The 13407-nt window shown below is 46.8% G+C and overlaps 1 long non-coding RNA gene across 1 annotated transcript; it reads left to right on the plus strand.

Annotated features, from left to right (window-relative positions):
- The first annotated feature begins 221 nt into the window (after window positions 1-221).
- Window positions 222-12604, plus strand: LOC144141286 (uncharacterized). The gene is made up of 5 exons (XR_013316511.1): window positions 222-616; window positions 6145-6270; window positions 7055-7171; window positions 7245-7304; window positions 10479-12604. It is a non-coding gene; the product is annotated as an uncharacterized LOC144141286 (long non-coding RNA).
- Window positions 12605-13407: the final 803 nt, after the last annotated feature.

The following is a 13407-nucleotide window of genomic DNA, read 5'->3' on the forward strand; positions in this document are numbered from 1 at the left end:
TACCATATTATGTACCATAATAAAAAGTAAATTTTGAGCTGACAACTGACGAAATTATCACTGGAGTAGATTGCGTTTGAGTGTATTTTTTATGCGTTTGTAACGAGGCGTTCCCGCAGTCATGGTAACCAAATTGTCCCTACTCTGCTCTAAAATGCTTGTTTTTTTGTTCAATTTAATTCTTGCAAAGCCAAGAGCAGTCCGAGAGCAGTCCTTGGACTGCCTGCGGGCTATCCAGGGCTGGTTATCGAGGATGCACTGCCCGCTGTAACAGCTGTAGTGAACCGAGTGAACTTCTGTGGAGTGAACAAGATGCTCGAGTCGAAGATGTTGCCATGTTCGGATTTCGGTCTCGATTGTTTTGTGTTCATGGTCTTGCACGTCGTCCTGACTGACTTTTGAACATGCCTGCGTGTGTGCCGTTCTCGTGTCAGATGTCGGGAACTCGGGAGTGAGCAACACGAATCGAAAACAAACCACGCGCCTGTCTTCTATTGTGAACGTGCGCGTGTGGTTCTGTTTGTGCCAAGTCACCAGGAACAACAACAACAATTACTTGCTGTTAGAACCAACGAACCACGATCTCACGGCACTTCGGTCGGGTAGTGTTCGGAAGGTAACCCTGCCCCAGTTCGTTCGTCCTGTCTGCTTTGAGGCAGCATCGTCCTTTTTGCGCTGCTACCGTGTCTGTGTTCTTCGATTTGGTTTACTGTGACAGACTTACGGGGATAACGCCATTGTCCAGAGAGCGGAAGCAAAATCCGAGACAGGCTGCTCCTACTGTGAGTTGTGAAGCGGACGTTACACTGGGCTACCGGGGATGTGGGAGGTTTGGCAACATTAAAGGAGCCATGAAGAGAAAACACAAGTTTGGTTGATTCGAAAGATTGCCTCGTTAGAACCATAACGACACCACTTATAACGCAAACTTCGCTCAAATAAGCTACATAATTAGGAAAAACGGGAATGGTCATGCGACCCACCAGCTCATTTCCCGCAACAGAACCTATGCCGTCACATGGGCTAAGCTCTGCGATTGGCGGAGGCCGGCAAAAGCAAACGCATGTTAGGCAGGGCTTACAGTTTGCATAACGAGCTAAATGCCCGTGAAACATACTGCACATTCTTTTTATGACAAAGAACGGTGGAGTAAACGGTTGAAGTTCCGAACGAACACGCAAGCGTGTGCGCCAATGCGTACGAAACAACCGCCTGGCCGAGCTCGACATCTCGCCGTCGCGCAGATGAATTTTCGGGTTCGAGGCGCTCTGACCTTGGAGGAAAAATGCCGTAAACACCGCGCATTGACGCTCGTATCTTTCTGGTCGAAGCAGAGAGCTCGCGCGAACGGCTTTCCATACACGACACCGGCCAACTGGCATAAGCGATACTGCTACTGAAGTTGAACTATTATTAACCGTAATAAAAATACGGCACATACGTACCAGTCTGTATTCGTCCGTGGCGACGGCGCTGACGAGGCAGCGGTGCCGACGGCAGGGCGTTCGTCTGTTGTGGCTATCGCGGAATGGTCGCTTTCCCGTCCACCGCGTATCCCACAACTCTTGCCGCTCGTGCACTTAGAAGCGTTGAGCGTTCAAGTGGTGTGAGGTTGTTAAATGCAAGCCCGAGCTCCTCGGCGAGAGTTTTGTTCTCCGGATCAGGCGATTCCATGACTAGGGCTGCGGGTGCACTAGGTTTTACTAGCATTTTTAAAATGGCCGCCGTCTCGGTCGACTCCCGCGTGTGGGTGCTATATGGAGTCGACATACTAAGTATCTGTTTCATGGACCGGCCCGTGTGACACCATTGCTCACGTCACCAAATGTGCAATTTTAGCGGGAGATTTAAAATTTTGGCTTAAATTGCCTTATTTCTCAGTGAATAAAGCATCATTTGCTTCCGGGAAAGCGCTTGGGGTACTATGAAACACCTAATCTTTCGAATAAAACAAACTTTTGTTTTCTCTTCATGGCTCCTTTAATTGCTAGACGCTTGCCACAGTATGTAGCCGATCAATTGAACCTCCCGTAATTAATAACTCTTTAGCGCGAAATTTTCAATATCCAAAGTCCTGCGCATGCAGTCATAAACTACGGAGCGCCAGCACCGAACGGTGGTGTTGCTGGAGCGCGAATCAGCTGGTTTCGTGTGCGTTTTGTTTCCGTCCACCTTAATGTCTAGAAACAGTTGTGTCAACTCAGTTGTAGATATTACATTATTTCCTTTCCCTTCAATCCAGGCACATTGCCGCGGTATCTGATGGCAGAGACGTTCTGATGCTGAGCGCAGCGACCCATGGTCCGATCCCGGACGTACGTGGTGCCCGTTTTTATGGGGGAGGCAAAAAATGAGAACGCCGCTGAGCCGAGATTTCAGCGCGAACTAACAGTTGGCCAGATGGTCTAATCTGTAGTCCCCCATTACGGGGAGCCTTATTCGCGCAGGTGCAGCGTCCCTAGGGAGTTTTCTGGTAAATCACGGAGAGAGAGAGAGATAACTTTATTTAATAATAATCATAACCTTTATTTGCGGAAAACGTGGCCCTGGGTGGCACGCAAGGCTAGACAGAAAGGCTGAGTTCTGTACACTAGTGTTTCTGCTAGCCTGCCACCCAGGGCGGGTAATGCCGAAGCAAATGTCTCACTCACACACACGCAGCACAACAATGGCATGGGGGGGGGGGGGGGGGGTTTAACCGGGTTGTGGTGTCCATGGGCAACACTAATGGGACTAGTGGCGCGAGATGGCACGTGCTAGGAGTGTGGACTCAGACCTGTCTTTAGGAAGTGGAGTCCGGAGGGTCAACGGTGCAGACAGAAAACTCTGAATGCCAGATATGAGCACCGAGTGTCGGTGACGGATGGTACGGGTGCGTAGCTGCTCTGGCTGCCCAGTCTGCTTGCTCAGCCGGACAGAGGATGAGAGGCAGCTGAGCCTTAACCGGGTTTACAGGAGCGGTGAGGCCGGTGGCGACGTTGTCAGCGCGGGTGACCAAAAGTATCTGGACCTCTGGGTCCGAGCTGCGCAGCGCTCGTCATTAACTATGGAGGGAAGGGGATCTTGAGAGCAGGCCCACATAGAGTGTACCGGTGTGGCTAGGTCCCCACAGAGTGGACAGTTTGGCGAGGGGAATTACGAGGGGTGAATGCGATGCAGTAGTGCTCGGCAGGCCAAGGAGTGCGTCTGCAGGAGTCGCCATAAGCGCTCCTGTAGGTTGGTTAGCTCAGGGTGGGCAGGAGGGTATCGACGGCGAGAGAGGCGGTAATGCGTAGTTATATCGCGGTACGTGATTAATTGGTCCCTGGCTGACCTGGCGCCGTGTTAGGGTACGAGGCTGGCACTGGCACGGATAGTCAATCCTCGTGCTGCATTGTGTGCTGCCTCATTGCCCCCCAAACCAGTGTGCGCCGGGGTACACGACGATGTCTACCGAAATGACGTCTTTTGTAGTTGGCATGCTAAGGTGAGCAAGGTGTAGGAAATCGCCAGTCACTGTCAGACAGGCATCAAGCATGATGCTTTTTATTTATTGCCGCCAGCAGATATCCTTCAGCAAACAGTACATCCTGTCTAAAGGCATGTTGAACACACCTGGATCCTAGAGGCTATAGACATGCATCAATTGCACCTAAGACTGGGAGTCTTCATTATGAAGATGTCCCTTTCTTTTTTTATTGTAGGGTGTAACACGCTGACGCAACACAGGCGATGAGGCACGCCGTACTGGAGGGCCCCGGATTAATTTTGACCACCTGGGGATCTTTAACATGCGCCGAAATCTCGTACACACGGGTGTTTTTGCTTTTCGCCTCCATCAGAAAATCAGCCGGGAATCGAACCTGCGTCCTCGTGCTCAGCAGCACAACGCCATAGCCCCTAAGCCACCGTGACGGGTCTGAAGGCGTCTGACGTAGCCTGTGAATGTCAGTGCCGGCCTGTCAGACACACCTGCGGTGCTCCAGGGTTGCCGTCAGCTTCGCAACTCGCGTTGAGAGCTGTCCAGCTTGACGTTCACCCAACGAATCCTTATCTTGGAGTCACTGTTGAACCCCTGCCAACGCAAATAATAGCAAATAAATAATTAGCACTGACTCTGGCTGTGACACGAGTTTTGAACCGAGCGTCAACATAGGACTTGGGACAAAGTTCAGGATACACCAGTGTGTGCACCCTACTGGCTTGTACTGGCGTTCACCAGGTACAAGTGCCGTCAAAAGTAATTGGAACATGGTCTTGTAAATTTGCAGGAATTTCTCCTTCCCGAAACTGTCTGGCTGCATTGGTGTGCGTTTAAAGGAGTCCTCCCTAATAGGAAAAGCTTCCGGTAAATCATTAATGGCTGTCATGAAGCCAGTAAGACCAATATTTTGCGATCTTCACAAATCCTTGTTCCAGTTACTTACGACGGCAGTTGTATATATGACATATCTTTAGACTTCATAGTCAAGAAAGGGGGATCACTGTCTAAAGGTTTATTGAAAAGTCGGGGAACAAGTCTTCCGTGTGACATCTGAAATGTCTTCTTTTTTTTTTTTTTTTAAGTAAACCTATATTTGGCAATCTTCCTTTTCTGACTATGAATTTTATACCCAACCAGACGAGATTTTCTCAAACCTTGTGTTTCATCTTCAGACTGCCAGTCTGGGTGTATCAGTCATCCTTTGCAATCTAGTTCGACCCGCCTTTTGCCTCTAGAATTGCGATACGTTCGCCATACTTTTAGACACTGCGTTCCTTAATTCATATTTATTTTACATCTCTTGCTCTTAGTTTTTGCTGTGTCTACAGTTATTTTCAACAGTACTGCAGCCATGGTCGGAATGCCATCTGACAACATTCATATTTTCAAGGCTGGGCTGATGCCTTGTCAAATATCTGGCATAATGTGGTAGCTGTTATGCCTCAACTTTGGGATCCAAATGGCCGAGTTTCAAGTTCAGCCCTTGTGTTGTTTTTCCTTTTTTAGCTTTTGTTGTTCCGATAATTATTTTGTTAATTTGGACTTGTATTTAGTTTTCAGGCGTTTTAAGTTGCGCTTCTGCTGGTTAAGTAATGTTTCATTAGGTGAGGTTACATTAGAGTAGGTTATGTTGAGGAAAGCCTTCCGTTTTTGCATTCAGCAATCTGGAAATGTTTGGGAGTGCAAAGTAATGCCAGAAGAGAAGTTAACATGACTGACGCCAGTTTAGTGGAGCGCTTATAATAGTGATGTCGGGTGTCCCTGTAGATGCAGCGTTTAGTTTCAATGACTGTGGTTTTCATCCATGGTGAATTTGTGGGCATTAATTGGATATCTATACATAGTGTGCATGTGTATATGTGCGCATGTCGAGGAGACGAAATAAAATTAATGAGGTATCACATAATTTGGCTGTACTAACGCTAGATACAGCGAGAGTAGAGGCTGTTGCTAAGGGAGTCCGGTAGTCCAATTAAAACAAATTGCCCAGAGTCCATGCCCACTCATGGCACTTTGATGCAGAGGGAGCGGCCTAACGCAGTCTCCCACTTTGGATCATCTTGGACACATTGCGAAGGTTGTCTGGTGTCAAGAATGTAAAACTGCTCCGGGTCATTAAGAACAAAAAAACAAAAAAAACCCTAACTTGCACCATACAATTACACACACCCATGTGGGGGTTGACCAGCAGTGGGTAAGGGTGCCACTATATTGTTCAGAATGCTGGGTTCTTTGCTCGGTGCATTGGCCATTCAGGTGTTTTCTTTTAGGAAGTTTCTAGGTAGCACGGTTCTTTTCTTCCCCAAGTAATAGCTGCGTGATGCTATGCTTTGCAAAGTTGAGTTGCTTCTACCATCACTAGACTGTCAGAATTTTTAGTATTTCTTTTGAGGTCAGTGGTTGGCTCGGTTCCTTAATTTTTTTCTCTGATATAATTCATATATGCAATTCACTTCATGGCTGCTCGCTCCATAGTATTAAAAAAAAAAAGAATGGGTCTTTTGTCAGTGTGGAAGCCATTGCATTTGTTAGGGGGATTTGCATTGATGTTGGCTGTGGGCCACACACATTATGCAAATAATGGTCTTCCCTTCCAAAAACTGATCACTCGGCGCATTATATTGTATGTAGCATGTGGTAGCATAGAGAACATAATGCACACTCAAGCATAATTTCTGCAGGTTCCTGGCGGCAGTTATCATTCGAGCACCAGTTAGTGCAAGCAGTCTTGCCACCTGACCGTGGTTGGTGCACAGAGTGGAACTCCGTGCTCCGAAGAGCTCGCAAGTAGGCTACGATGCTATCGTGTAAGTTCCCTGAATTTTATGGATGCCGTACTAGAATACGGCTTGTCGGGCAAATCAAATTCCACTCGGCAGGGAAGGGCATAATTTTGAACAGCAAGGTTGTGGACTGACCGGGCTCACCACCGTCCTCTTGTTTGTTGAGTTGAAGGAGCAAACGCAGGAATGGGTCGTAAAAGTGGAAGTCATTTTAAATTGTAGTGAATTTAATCTGTGGGCCAGAATAGGGGCAAGCGGCACGTTCACTGTGCTGTTCTTGTGTGTGTATGCTGCTTAATTAAAAATTAATTTTTGTAGGAAGTAAAACAACGAGTAAATTTTGCAGACATCTCTTTTTGAGAGCATCACACCACATTTCTCACTGTGGCCAAACCCATATCGTAGTTGCCTCGCACTTGACCCGACATGTGGCTACCCAACCACAAGTCGGCCAATGTGTATTGGTCTTCTAAGGGATATGCTTGCAGAATACACCTCTAGTTATCTAATGTCTATTCCCTAGTTTTTGAGAATGCATGTTTTGTACATTGCCATTTTTTTCTGGTTGCTATATATATTGCCTACTGTGATCGTTTCAATTATGTAACCAATTCTTGCTGCATTCTCGATTTAGCGTTTTCACCTGCTATTCGTAACCTCCCATTCCTCTTGTGCTCATAAAGCAAATAAACAAACAATAAGCAAAAGACGTGAGCACAGCTCCTTTGTCATGCCTCCAGACATTCTCTAAACTTTGTGGCCTGTTGTACATTACTCTTACCGTGTGCCTGTTTTACGTGATTGGCAGCAACGTCCACCATTGTGAACGACTGTGTGGTCGCCATGGCGGCAGGCATAACCGGCGCCACCAATGCGGTCTCTTGCAGCCGTGAAATCCAAGCCACACTGTCCACCTCTCACGCAGGTTGTACCGCCTTCACCAGCTCTTTTGCCATGCCCACGGCCATTGCCAACCTCTCCGTGCTCTTCTTTTCTAGGTGCACAGTGCAATCTCCAGAGCTTTGAGGACACGGGATGCCAGACAGAAGATTTCCCAGGTGCGGATGTTTATCAACCTTTCTCACCACGCGTAATTTTGCATTGATTTGGATTTCGACTGACCAGCATGTCTTGGTCTGGGGCTCAGTTGACACTTGTGCAGTTAGATGTAATGATAATACTTGGACATTATGTACATTCTGGCCCAAGGTTACGTTCCAACAGGTCGTGTTTTAAAGTGTTCGCTTCGCCAAGTCACGCTTAGATGTAATCGAAGAACTAAGTGAGCCTGTTGTACTGATTTCAACTGGCTTGTCGTGGTATTTACTTGCACAGTGAGTGATAGACTTGTGCAAGTGCATGGTCCAGGGCCGTACCCAGAAATTTTTTTTCGGGGGGGGGGGGGGGGGGGGGGGGGTTATGAATTTTGGGAAGGGGGTAGTTTTGCTGAAAGCAACAGTAGTATTATTTACGTGCTGCCTGGAAAAGATTTCGGGAGGGGTTCGAACCCCCAAACCCCCCCTCTGGGTACGGCCCTGCATGGTGCAGATCTTATCGAAAGATTTGACACTCCTCCAACTTACTTCGCGATTCCGCCTGAAAAGAAAAAAAAGATACATAAATGCACTCTGCCTTGGTTCAGATACTGGTTGGCAGTGCTCTAATTGGGATTGCGCAAGTTTACAGAATGCAGTAACAAAATTGGTAGGGAATGGCTGCCCTATTTTGTGCGGAATGACGTTGGCACCAAATTGTGCCTGACTTTTTTGTCTGCACCCTGGCATTTGAGCTGCTTTGACAGTTACAGCATAAATAGTCTGAGCTGTAGAGTTTCATACTAAAATGTAATAGAGAGAAATGAGGCACCAGTGTATGGGCGGGCCATATTTCAGGGAGCAGGCCATCACGGAATGACGATTAGGTAGGATTGTAGGATTGTTACGCTTGTCCTTGCAATGGCTTATAAACAAATGCAAAAGTTGATGATAGTAGTTTGACTTTAATGGCGCAAGTCCAACTGGGGCAAATAGCACAAAAAAGAGTGGTTATCTAGTGGAGCTGAAAAGGTAAGTACAAAGTCTGTGAGCAAGAACACAGACTTTGCGTCTGTGTTCGGGATCGCGTCTACTCCTTGGGTAATGGTGGTTCGAGCGGAACCGTGGCACCACTCTGATGTAGCCCGTACCCAAAAAAGCTGCCCTGTTTTTATTTGGCCGTCACGTTTTGTGCAGTTGAAACAGTGACGTCTTATCGGCCCATACACCATGGTGTTCAGCAACAACGGAGATATACCCATTCTAGTGGCTCAGTGGCTAAGGGGTTGTGCTGCTGAGCATGAGGTCACGAATTTGATTCCCGGCCGCGGCGGCCGCTTTTCTGATAGAGGCGAAAAGCAAAAACGCCCGTGCGTACGAGATTTTGGCGCACGTTAAAGATCCCCAGGTGGTCAAAATTAATCCGGGGCTTTCCACTACGGCGCGCCTCATCGCCTGCGTTGCGTTGGCGTGTTAAACGCTGCAGTCAATCAATCAATCAACAGCAGAGATAACAGATAACATGACAGGGTTTATTGTAAATGGGTGGGAACATGTTTGCAGTCACCAAGGGTTTTTCGCTTGGTGGATGCTAGTAGGTACTTGTTTCTGAATGCTGGGATTTATGACCATAGGGCCAGGCTTCTAGGATTGAATTGTCCTTAACCTCTGACATTTGAACCTCAAACCTTGCGTGAATGCCTTGTCCACTGCCACAAATAACCTTTTTGTTTACTGCAGTACTTTGTCCAGGTTGTTTGTGGGCATTTCCACAACTGGGTGCTCTTCATTATGTGAAGCTTGACTTTGCTTCCAAACACTTCCTCGCTCAAACAAAGTACGGGCTTTGTTGGAATGGGCAACTTTTGTATTTAAAACTTCCATTTGCACTTGATGTTTCATACCTGCTCAGTTCGGGGCTCCTTACTAGTACACCTGATGGCACACATTCCATCTGCTCCATATAAAACAGATACAGATCCCCTACCTTCCGCCACCCCCACATTTGCACCACTAAACATGACACCACGCAGAACACCGCTTACTCATTAATCTTTCTGACAAGGGAGCAGTGGTTTTAAGTGCAGAGCACTTTAGGGGCTCGCTTTGTCGTTGTAGCTTGCTTGCTGAACCCAATTAGAGCCACACAGCATTCCGTCATCGCAACTGTCGTTGCGGTGTAAACCAGAGGCTTCAAAGGCCAAGTGGTTTATATAGTCATAAGCATTCGAAACTCGTGAATTGCTGCTGCTTGCCATACATCTCCCCGTTTTTTAGCGCAAAGAAAACTGCAGCTACATTTGAGGCAACATATGCGTAACTAAACGGCAGTGCCCGCGTTTATTTAGGAACACTTGTCGGGTTGGTTTTTGCGGTAGTACGCAAAAAAAGTGGTGCTGCAACGCTGGCACGTGCGGGAGGAAAAGCAAGCACAGGAAGAACAGGACTCCCACTGGCACTGTTTCAGGCAGGGGGTGCGCAAGCACTGCGAAGGAGGTAAATTTGAAATGCGTTGGGTGGTAGCAGTGAGCGGATCACGGCGCTACAGCCTATTATGGCAAATCACTTCTTTGCACTTTTGGTGGCTTTCACATTGAGTGGAATGGCTTTAATTTTTTTTAAATGTGAACTTGCGACACGTGGAACATTTGCAGAATCTCAGATGTGCTGGTCCCTGTGGGGGCTACTTTCAGCGGGACGTAATAGCACTGTCTTCGGGACTTGTTTCTTTTGGACTCTAATCGTGGCCTTGTCCTTACATTTATGCTAATGTATTTATGAGCAAGATCAGAAACTTGTTTCTAGATTTCTGTGTGGCAGCATGCATCAGTTAGCATGCCTTCCCAGGTGAAAAAAATATTTTTTCTTATTGAACCAGAAATTTCTTCTAGCTAGGAGTAGGCAGAATTTCTAGCTATAAACTCAGTTGCTGGCTCATTGAGATTGTAGATTGAGATTTTGTTCTGGCTGGCAGGTATTACTTCCGGCATTTGTCAGTCTACCTGGAAGAAAAAAAAAACTGCATGCTGGAAATAATCGTCTCTAGCTAGACTAAGAATTTTTCTAGTTAGAAGCTGTCACTTCCAGCTAGAATCTATAAATCTAGTCAGAAATGAAGCTGGAAATTATTTCTCGCTACAAATGCTCTTTCCATTTTTGCGGGGGTTAAATTCCTTTTCTGTCATTTCCTCCACCTAGGTCCGCCAACGACCACCAGGAGTCCCGGTTTAATGAACGTCTTTTTGTCGGCCAATCCTGTGAGCAACAGAGTCACGACAGAACTTACGACATAGCTCTCGAGGACAAACTTTGTGGAGAGCTGCCCTACGTGTGCCCCATTTGCAAGAAAGTCTTCATACAGGAGAACAACTTCACCGCACACATGACGGTGCATGGCGTCGTGAAGTCCTACGGCTGCCAGTTCTGTCCGAAGGCATACACCGATAGCCACGCCCTCCTTGTTCACGAAAAACGGCACACGGGTCGAAAGCCGTTCATCTGCAGCACCTGCGACAGAGGCTTCAGCTCAAAGGCGTGCCTCGAGATCCACGAGAGAATGCACCCTGTCAACAAGCCCTTCGGATGCCAGTTGTGCAGCCAGTGCTTCGCTTCAGCCTCGGTCTTCACCTGAGTCAGCACAATACCGCAAGGGTGTTCTTCTGCGCCTTCTGCCAGAGAGGGTGGCCGACACAACAAGCCCTGGCTTTTCACGAGAGCTGGCACGCCCGAGAGAAGCCCAACGTCTGCCATATCTGCGAGAGACGGTTTTCGAGACAGGTTGACCTGCGTCAGCACGTGCAGTTGCATCACGGCAACAGGCGATTCACCTGCGATACCTGCCACAGGGGCTTCTGGGATAAAAACGACCTTCTCAAGCACCTGAGGGGAAAGACGCACGCGGAATTGTACGCAAAAAAGTTCAGTGCTGGGAAGCAGTCCAATGAGGACCAGATGTGAGCCCACTAGCCTCGAGCACTATGTCTGCACTCTCTGCACGGACATTGTTGCGCAAGAGCTGCCTTCAACTTTAACTTGTGTGTACAAATTGGGTCAAAGCCCCAGCACCTGTGAGGAATGCTTTTCCTGTCTGACCTGACCTATGCTCATGTGAGACTCTAGACCAACGACAAGCGATTGCTACGCATCATTCACGTCAAAGAAGCTTTTCTTTAAGAAATGGCCTTAAGAAATCTACGCTTAAAACAGTGTTCACACCACTCAGGAGCCATGACCTGCTCATTCAAATGTTTCCTAGCCCTTCAAAAAACAAGCGTACTTGGCGAAAAATTCGACGTTGGAGGAGGTAATTTGTTACCGATGCTCTCATTGGCAAATGAACCTTGTTGTTCATAAAAGGCATGTAGGTCACAAAGAGTTCTCTGTAAGGAGTGTTTAATGTAAAAAGATTGAAGAATTTCACTCTTCTCTCTTCTTTTTTTTTTTGTGAGTGGGGCTTTGCAGGAGTCCAGTCTGCTTGATTGCGTAAAGGTCAGTGTGTCATATGCGGGGCCGTAGCCAGAATTTTTTTGTGGGGGGAGTACGGGTTTTTAAGAGGGGGTAGTTTTGCCGAAAGCAACAGTAAGTATTGCTTATGCACTGCCTGGAAAAGATTTCTGGAGGGGTTCGAACCCCGAAGCCCCCCCCTCTCTGGCTATGGCCCTGGTCACACGGTTACTTGAAGCTGCTACGAAAAAACTAATTGGGAATCCATTTTTAATTATATATGCACTTATTACTATTTAATACTGCATTTTTAATTGTTTTATTTATTTTTACTTTCAGGGGAAAAGGTACTATGAGTGGAAGTGGGTTAGGAACAAAAAAACTACCAAATATTTTGAAAAGAATACAATAGATTGGTTTTTGAATGCAGGAGGTTGGGCTCGCACAAAAACGGAGGCTAACAGAACGAATGCAAAATGACCACAAATCAGATATTTTCGAAAGAGGACGGCTAAGCTTAATGTGCATGGAACTTCTTTTCATGTAATTCCTCGGCAGGAAATTTGTGAAGGCAGCGTTATTTTTGCGCGCTTGTGGTTTAATGACACCTACTGGTGTCATTAAAGCCCGGTTCGAACAGGAACGGAATGGAATGACCACGTGTCTAATGAAAATGCATGTGATCCACCCAGCCGAAATTCTCCAACTATGCAAATTTACAACCTCCCGATGCTATATAAAGGTGTTAGGCCTGTTGGTTCACATCAACAATTTACAATGCAGACACATTTATTTATTTATGTATCTTAAGAGCAGGTGGCATTACAAAAACGGGGGACACGCAAACCTCGTACAACAGTGAAGGAAGAGCGGATACATAAACCTGCTACAACATGAAGGAAGAACGACACACCTTCTTCCTTTGTGTGTCTGCGCTGTAAATTGTTGTTCCTCCTGACACTCTTCTCAGAGAAATCCAGGCTTGCGTATACGGCCCGCAATCTGATTGTCCTACTCCTTTCAACCAGCACATCCTGGCACCCTTGCAAGCAGACGGCCTCAGTGCTTCTCTGTTCATACCCGGACACTATGCTTACATACTGGCTAATTTTTGCCGACAACGGCAGCACTTGTCCCCACCTCATCCAAATCTCCAGCAGACCGAACCATCTTGCAGCAGTTCCAAACAAGCACCTTCCCCACAGCACCGTTCTCATGTGATTTACCATTTCCTTTAGTAGTAGTAATAATAATAATAATGAAACTTTATTTCTGTTCCATAAACACAGATACAGAAAAAGGAACCGCGGAAAAAAGCTGTCATAGACAGCTTGACGAGGCCGCACCCCCCTTTGTGCTCAGACAGCAGCATTGCGACAAAAGAAAACACACAGTTATAAAGGCAACCGAAAAAAGTAACAATAAAAGCTAACAATAAGACTTTTTTTTTTTGCACGTAATACCCGTTATTTTGAACGGGTATAAAAAACGGATAAACAAGAAAGCAAATGAGAGACATAGAAAGGTTAACACATTTTAGTACAACCATGACACGTAATTGACGCTCAGAACATTTATACATACAGCTGAACCTCGTTATAAGAGACACTGATGTAAGAGACAAATGGGTATAAGAGACACTATTGACCCACATGGTTGGCTGCCCTATCTTTCCCATTAAATC

This window comes from Haemaphysalis longicornis, unplaced genomic scaffold (genome assembly GCF_048455015.1).
Source record: "Haemaphysalis longicornis isolate Haplotype H1 unplaced genomic scaffold, Haemaphysalis longicornis Haplotype H1 scaffold_6, whole genome shotgun sequence".
Classification (NCBI taxonomy): Eukaryota; Metazoa; Arthropoda; class Arachnida; order Ixodida; family Ixodidae; genus Haemaphysalis; species Haemaphysalis longicornis.